We start from the raw sequence: 9,366 nt of genomic DNA, 5'->3' as shown, positions 1-9,366 counted from the left end.
CACGTTTCGGTAGCATGTAATCAATTTCAACAGACCTTTCCAATATTATGTTGCTAAGATACTACAATAAGCTTAAAATACTTATAATTTAGGCTGATTACATTCATTTACTCTTTTTATATGCTTTTTTAATCAAACTTTTCACTAGTAAATAAAATATAAATGTAATTATAATCAACATTTGTTTCAGCAACTTCACATAGCATGTGAGCATGTGGTGCATTCTGGGACTGCCTTGTCAGTAAATGACATTGCAGTATTGCCTTAGATCTTGACTAAAACAAGCTGTTTTAGGAGGGAGCATAATTAGGTTAGCTAGCTTTTGAAACAGCCTTGCTGTCAAGAAACTGCCAGCGTCTGACATTTACTCTGAGACAAATGGTTTAGTTATAATTTCATGACCATTCAGTTGAGCTATAAACTGTGTAGGCTGTGCATTTCCTGGTTTTTCCTCACAGATTTTCTTCTGGAGGTGCATTTGTATATGCGTGAGTGTATGCATGTGTGGGCTGCTTAAGGGCACGTGCTGCTGTTGAGAGGATTTTATCAATTGAACCAATGACGCACGTTTGTCTCACGTTCGCCAGCAAACACGCATTTACACACAAATTGCTAATATACAACTACTGGACTAGTGCACACGTCTGCTTCCTCACTGTCAAACACACACTGTAATGATTTGAATATCTGGGTCACTCTTCATGCTACATTAAACAGCACTTTTAGATCTACAATCAATATTGTAATTAATTTAATATACATGCATTTAGTATAAACTCTGTGTTACTGTATGTGAATTTATAAAGGAAATGGTTTGAAATTCAGAAAATGATGAGATGAGTCCAAATAGATTTTATTTAGGTTTAAATTAGAAACTGAATCTTACTGCGCTGGTAAGAAATGTCACATGCAGATAAACAGCCTGGTCGCCATGGTGATGATACCTTAAATCCACTCGCATCAGTGTCTTTCGATCTTTCGATGTTTGCTGTTCAGACATCTGCTTTGAATCAGTCACACACACACACACACACACAATAGAAAACTGTCTTTATGGTACAGTATAAACTAACTGTTAACTACAGTATAAGTTAACTGATGTCAAATCAAATCTAATATAGAAGTGCAATTAAAAACCTTTATAGTTTATGAATTGCTGACTCATTCCAGCAGTTAAGTGTTGACGCAGCACTAACTCTGCATTAAAGTTATGTACTGTCATAAGTCAAATGAAGTGGGTCAGGAATGAAATGCAATGTCAGGAACTGACAACATAGGCCTATTATCTGGCAGGATTAAGATTACAGCAAATTACAGCTTTAGAACTTCACAGAGATATTTTGCAGATTTAGAGTATTACAAATGGTATATGTAAAACCTTATCATTACTTAGCAGCTTTATACAAAAATGGCCTTGTCACACTGGATTTGACCGAAACTGGACTTGATTTGGTAGCAAACTGAAACGGGTCTCTCTTTCTTTCGGTTACTTCACCCAAAAATTTAAATTCTGTCATCATTTACTCACTCTCATGCACTGTAAAAAAAAAAAAAAAAAAAAAAGTTGAACGAACTTAAAAAAAAAATTTTTTTACCAACTTTAGCAGATTTTTGAGTTTGCTCAGCTTATTTTGTGAAATATTCTCAAATTTTTGTTGTATAAACTTGAGAAAGTTGAGAAAACTCAAAAATCTGCTGAAGCTGGTTGCCTTAAAATTTTAAGTTGGCTCAACTTTTTTTTTTTTTATAGTGTGGCGTTCCAAATAAAATACTATATTAAATGTATTTATCATATAAGGTGATTGTATCTCTTTACTAGATTTGGATTAAACACCTTGATTCATATGAGTACATTTAAAGTTTTAGTTACCTGGATTTTTAATGGAGGGACATAATCTTATTAATTTTATTAAAGATATTGCTAGTTACGTATGTAACTGTGGTTCTGTGAATTCCGGATGACCGCCAGAGGCAGTGCTAAGCACTAGTGGATAATCACTGCGCCAGCTAGATAGGTCGAGAAAAAAATAACAACAAAAGTCACGTCATGACGTCGACCGAGATGCGAGGATATAAACCACAGCAGCTCGATGGCCAGCCTCGGAATGCTTTCTCGCGCATTCCAAATGACGAGGAACTCTGGCGGAATTCACAGAACAATGAATAGACTGATTCACAAATTGTGGCGACAAGACCTTAGGGAGAAAGGCTGGATTAGGCCGAAGAATAACCCCAGAGTCCTCTGGTAACCAGCGTAAGCACGGTGGACTCACTGACAGGGCATGAAGCTCGCAAACACATTTAGCAGAAGCAATGGCTAACAAGAAAGATACCTTCAAGGACAACCACTTAATATCCACAACATCCAATGGTTCAAATTGCTGTGTGCAAAGAAACTCTAGAACAAGTGGCAAGTCCCACACAGGAAAGGGAGTAGAACGAACAGGTTTTAAACGTCTCGCTCCCTTCAGAAAGCTGCATACGAGGTTGTGAGATCCCAAGGATGCACCATCAACCAGGGCATGATAAGCAGATATGGCAGCAACATAAACCTTTAAAGTAGAAGCCGCCTTGTTGTCATCTAACAGACTCTGCAAAAAACTCAACACTTTCGGAACAGTACAATGAATTGGGTCAAATCCTTGATCCCCGCACCAAGAGGAGAAAATCCTCCACCGAGCAGCGTAAAGCTGTCGCGTTGAAGGAGCCCTAGCGTTACCAATAGTGTTCAGTACTGCCGGCTCACAATCAGTTAACTGAGAGGTGGACCCACTGGCCAAACCCAAAGCTGAAGACGAGCTGGATCTGGGTGCCAAACACGGCCATTCAGCTGAGAAAGGAGGTCCCGTCTGATCGGAAGCTGCCACGGTTCGCCCTGTAACAGGCTCAGAAGAAGAGGAAACCATAGTCTGGCTGGCCAACGAGGTGCCACTAAAAGCACCCTGTGTTTGGACAGGAATACCCAATGTAGGGTCTCCCATAGAAGTGGAAAAGGAGGGAACGCGTACAATAGGCAGTTCGGCCACTCGTGAGCTAATGCATCCTGTCCCAATGGGCTGGATTTCTCGGTCCTCGCAAACCACCAGCGGCAATGTGTGGTTAGCTTCGAGGCAAATAGATCGACCTCTGCCCTGCCGAACCGTTGCCAAATCAGCTGCACCACATGTGGGTGAAGCCTCCATTCGCCCGGAAGCAGTAGATCTCTGGACAGAGCATCTGCCACTTGATCAGTCAAAGTCAAAGTCAAAGTCTGTTTTATTGTCAATTCTGCCACATGTACCGTGCATACATGCAGAGAACTGAAATTTCGTTACTCTCTTACTCCCTGGTGCATACAGATAACACTAAGTACTAACAGTAGACCGCATAAATACAGATAAGTACAAATCAAATATATATATACACATATACACATACACAACCACAAAATGCAATTATTACAAATATACAAATAAGGACATGTAGAATAAAAATAAAAATGAAAATAAAATAATATCCCAGGATTGTCCAATCCTGGGAGATACATTGCCTTCAATGAGGCCAGTCGGCCCTGAGACCATCTGAGGATCTTGCGAGTTAGCTGTAAAGAAGCAAGAGACCTGGTGCCACCCTGGTGATTCAAATGAAAGACTGTCGACGTGTTGTCGGACCGTACAAGCACATGGCGACCTAACAGATGTGGTAGGAAGCGTTGTAGTGCTAGATATACTGCCTTCTGCTCTAGAACGTTGATATGTTCTAAGGCCTCCTTTGCTGACCAGTGACCACCAATTCCCCCTCTGGTTCCATGTTGCCCCCCATCCTGTTAGCGAAGCATCGGTTGTGATCACTTCTCGACGAGAAGGCACCACCCCTAGTGGCACTCCAGCTCTCAGAAATGTTACCCGTTTCCAGGGTTTCAGTGCTCGGACACAGGCAGGAGTGACAACAATCATGTGATAACGATGTCTCGTTGAGTTTAGCCCTAGGCGGTTGTTCCACCTCTGAAGGGGCCTGAGGTGTAGCAACCCTAAGGGAATCACAGATGTGGCAGCAGCCAACATCCCCATTAGTTGAAATAGGACGCCATAAGGTATCCTTGCTCCCATGCGGAAACAAGTCAGTAACTGCAAAATACTGTCTGTCCGAGTTTGAGAAAGTGTAGCAGACATTGTGATAGAATTGAACGTTATTCCTATGAAGGTTATGGTCTGCTCTGGAACCAGATGACTTTTTGTGTCGTTCACAATAAGGCCCAACTTCTGTATGTGCTCCAGAACAATCTTGGTGTCGTGTAGAGCATGCACTCTTGTTGGGGCGCAGAGAAGCCAATCGTCTAAATAGGGCAGAATCCTCATGCCCTTGGACCAAAGAGGAGACAGGGCCGCACTCATGCATCTCGTAAAAACCCGAGGAGCCAGAGATAGCCCGAATAGTAGGACTCTGAACTGATAGACCTGATCCTGAAAGCTGAATCTTAGGAATTTCCTGTGGTGGAGAGCAATGGGAACATGGAAGTAAGCATCCCTTAAGTCTACACTCACGAACCAGTCTCCTTTCGTCACAGATCGAAGAACGTCGACTGTGCGCAACATCCGAAAGGAAAGATGCTTCAGGAACACATTGAGGCATCGCAGATCTAAAACTGGGCGAAAACCACCATCCTTTTTTGGAACGAGGAAGTAAGTTGAGTAAAAACAGTCTCTTTGTTTGAGAAGGGGAACTTTCTCTATGGCTCCTTTCAACAACAGTAAACGAATTTCCATGGAAAGGGCCATTAATCTGGTTGAATCTTTGACAAATGTCGGAAGAATTCCTGAAAACCTTGGAGGCCGGCGTCGGAACTGCAGACTGTATCCCTTGTTCAGAGTCGTCAGAACCCAGGGGTCGGATGTTGAATTTTCCCAGCAATGTAGGTGTTCTGCAGTGAAATGACCGACTGCCAGCCCAGGGTTTCGGGTTTCTGCCCTTTGGACCTGTGGGGGGGCGCTGACGTGGCCCTCCTTGATGGTGACGGGGAAAAGGGCGGCGTGACTGAGTCTCTTCAGCCACTCTATGTCGTGTTTGGAGTTGCGGACCACTGTGGTGACGCAAACGCTGCTATGCGCTTGAGTAGCGTGGGTGAGCCGGTGTCGATGGCATCTTAAAGGAGGGAGCCCATGGGGCCTGAGTTAACTGTCATGTGGCCTCTGATAACTTCATTCTCTTTTCCAATAGTTCAGAAATGTTGGGGCCAAAGAGATGTCCCGGTACAATTGGTAGTTCTCTCAATGTCCTCTTACAATCTTCAGGCAATCTTGCCTGAGCAAGCCATAACTGGCATCTTGCTGTTAAAAGGGTCGCTGACAGTGTCCCAAGTTCACGTGTCACATGACCCATAGTCAATAGGGCAGTCTGTAGAAACTGAGGCACAGAGGGGTCAACATTTGCTGACTCCAATGTGGCGTTACAGGCAAGCAGTAGTTGGCAAATAGTATTCTCTGCCCCGGTTATGTAGGCTGCGGATTCATATGCTTTTTTCAGAAAGGTGTCAATGCGACCACATTGCGCACTTGGGCAACGCACATTGCCTCTAAGCGCTTCGTCTGGTGATACCACCAAGGCTGCTACCAGCTGTTCAATTTCAGGTGCCCGACCCACCCCAATAGAATCAGCCTCAGCCATTGAGGCCAGAGTGCGGGCTGACTTTGACCTCCTTCTAGGTGCATTGGAGCTAGTTAATGCACTGGAGAACTCAGTAAAAATCCTTACATTGTGGCATAGTAAACGTACAGCATTTTGTCTGAAGAACACATTAGATTGAGCAGGCTGAACAGATCTGTCAAGACCTAAACGAGCCGTTGCCATCTGCAGAATTGAGAGAATGTCATCAGGAGAAGACTGGCCTGCACTAGATGAATGTACAGACCCACCGCTTGAACCACCAGCAGCCGACAGGCTGGAGAGAACCTCCTGTGGGGGGCCAGATTGTATGGCAGGATCCGCCAACTCTTCATCAAGGAAATGTGAATTAGATGCACTCATGGAGAGAGTGTCTAAATCGATCCTATCTGGAGGCTCGCCAAAATCACTCTCATTCACTGACGCGGTTTTAGTAGGCGCGGTTGGTACCGGGGGTTGTAACGACTGGAGAAGGCGTTTCATCTCTGCCATCTCTGAAGAAAGAGAAGCAACAGTCTTCGATAGCGAATTTTCTGTCTTCGGTAAAGATTTCTTTTTGGTCGGCGGAGCACCAGCAGCCGCTGATGTGCGACGTTTTTGAGCATGTCGTGGCGCTATACACGGTTGTGCGAGGCTAGCAGGCGAGTTAGGATCTAGCACTGCAAGATGCAGCTGTCTTTCTGACAGCGACAACATGGCACAATACAAACACGGATCAGTCAACGCTTCTTTCAGATGCTGAATCCCTAAACACGACGGGCAGAGATCGTGTCCGTCATCGGGAAGTGTGTTCGGACACAGTTTACAATCCGGTGAAGAAACGGAAAAATGAGAGCTGTGATCCATGACTCCGTCAAACACGTCCTCGGTAGCACCGTAGGAACACAAACTGCGATGACGCACGCAAAAGAAAAAACAGGCGTTGATAAAATCTTCGGATGGAACCGAAAGATTTATAAGTGAGAGAATCACACGTGGATTATCAAAGCTGCCTTCGGATAGCACCACAGGGCATACAAGAGCTTGTACGACTGTAAGCGGCGAATCAATGATAAATAGGTCAGCGGGGAACGCTACCTATGTGCGGTCGAGACCAGCTACCGGATAGTACCGTGAAGCACAGGGTTTCGCCGACACGACGATCAAATGCAAAGATGTGTACTCACGTAATAAGGAAGAAATAATCCAAACAATATCCGTCCTGATGATAATGCAGAACGCGCTGTCACAGCTTGGGAGGGCGAATCCTCGCGAGGTAAACTGCACGGGACAACGCTTAACTAACGACCTATCATAAGCGAGAAAGCGAAAGAGGCTGGGCATCGAGCTGCTGTGGTTTATAACCTCGCATCTCGGTCGACGTCATGACGTGACTTCTGTTGTTATTTTTTCTCGACCTATCTAGCTGGCACAGCGATTATCCACTAGTGCTTAGCACTGCCTCTGGCGGTCAGGAGGAATGAAACAGAACTTATTTTGTGTTTTGAAGTTTAACCAAAGTCTTTGGGGTTTATAATGCTGCGATAATAGGTAAATGCAGAATTTAAAGTTTTTAAGTAAACAAACCTTTTAAATATGCAGGTATCATACATGAAATCCATATGCATTTGACTATGCAATCATTTATATTTCAAGATCACACTGATGGTAATGGTAATTAATAGGCTTAAATGTAAGATTACATTATATGGTATAGAAAATAATTAGCTCATTATAAAAACTGTTTTAGATTTTAACAGTTTTTCATGGTTATAAAATATAGTGATTATGGAGAAAATATTGAGTGCTCAAAGCGCTCATGGCCAACATCAAATTTCTGACCCACTCAGCCGAAATTCACTCGCAAAAGCACTTTTATTAGCTTTCACATGCACGCTGTCAGTCAACAAATATGGCAGATTCAAAGAAGAAAGACAATGTTACTAAAACTGCAATTCAAAAGAGTGCTGAAAAGATTATCAAACTAAACACACGTCTGGTTTGCCAAATCTTAGCTCATTGCTATTTCAATATCCATATCTAACAGCCAATTATCAGCTTGTTAGTAAGTTTTAGTTTTGAAGTTGATGAGTTTAAAGCTGATTAAATTGAATAATTGTTTACTTTTTTTAGTTGTATTCCTTATTTGTGTGGGAGTGTTTTGTATGTACCTGCTGTCTGGCTGTATCACTGTAAAAAAATAAAATAAATAAAAAACACAGATATGAAAGGCATTATACATAATTTTTCCCCATTTTATTTTACTCTCCTTTTTAGTTTTAAAAAACAGCTTCAGTTTTATTTTTTGCAAGTGTAGTGAAAAAAGCCAAGTTTAAACTTTTCATTAGCAGCACCAAGAACATGGAGTTAAAAGAAATTATACTCCTCCAATCATGCAATAAACATCACTCAGAAACATCAGCCACATTTAAAGGGTTTAACTTAAGTAATTAAATACTTAAGTAATTAAGTATGAGCATTAATGATCTTTTACACCAATGTTGCTTTCCCCAGAAACATGACTTAAAAATAATGAAATAAATAAATGCAATTTACAGATAAACAAATGGAATGAATTTAAATAAATAGCTGCCAATATTCAAACAAATGTTCAATAAATATAAAAACATAATGGCACATCTTACATTAAGTGGCCATGTCAATTAAATACACTCTTCTTTGGCCACTGAATGAAGCTGACAGTACAATACAAGTTGTACAAAGACTCTGTAACAGAGAGATTATAAATATTTACAAGAGTGAATTAATAAACCATTTTTTCTCTCTATGATAATTTGAGAGGTCCAACACACACACACACACACAACTGTAACACATATATAATTCACATTTTCAAATTATTTTTGCATATCAGCACAGTGTTTTCCTTAGCAAATACCTAGATTCTTGTAGCAATCACATACACAAAAGAGATTTTACCAGCCTGCCATAAATATTTTATATTATCAATTAAACTGCATTTTAATTTTTTTTTTTTTTTAAATTTTTAGTTTATATTTATCATGTAGAAGTGTTACCTGATACCAAATTTTCTTATGGGGCCAGAAACAAAAATGAAAAACTAAGATACTACATAAGTGTGAATAAATACAAACATGGACGTCAATCGGAATTAAGTCTCATTAAATGGTTTAGCAGCTCTGATACAGATTCTTGAGTTTAACACAAACATACATCCAACGGCATTAACATCATCTTTTTTTTTTAAGATATAAAAGTTAATATAGTCAAAATTTGAAGCATATCACTTTGTAACTTAAATAGGGTTTTTCATGCTGCTCTTCACCCCACGTTACCGTCATTATAAACACTGCTTTTAACCCCGTGTAGAGGAATGTTTCACACTTGTACTTTAGTAGTAGGGTTAACACTTTTTACCTTTATAAAACCCTTGAGTAGGTTTAGCAATGCTTTTGCGATGTTAACCCCACATTGTTGGTGCCAAATGTGGCTGCATCCAAAAGCTGAGAAATGCTTCTGTTGAAGGATACATTCCAAGGTAGGAAGGCATCAAGGTACATCCGAATCCAGCGTTAGCTGTCTTTCATGTCTCCTGAGATGCCTTTACCTGATTGATTTTTGAAAGCAGCATTGCTGTATCCTTCACTGCTTTTGACATCCCACAATCCTGTGCATTTGATTCTTTGACAGTTAAAGGGATAGTTCACCCAAAATGAAAATACCATCATTAATTACTCACCCTCATGTTGTTCCAAACCTGTAAAA

Source organism: Onychostoma macrolepis, chromosome 20 (genome assembly GCF_012432095.1).
Source record: "Onychostoma macrolepis isolate SWU-2019 chromosome 20, ASM1243209v1, whole genome shotgun sequence".
NCBI lineage: Eukaryota > Metazoa > Chordata > Actinopteri > Cypriniformes > Cyprinidae > Onychostoma > Onychostoma macrolepis.
This window is presented reverse-complemented; position numbering follows the sequence as displayed.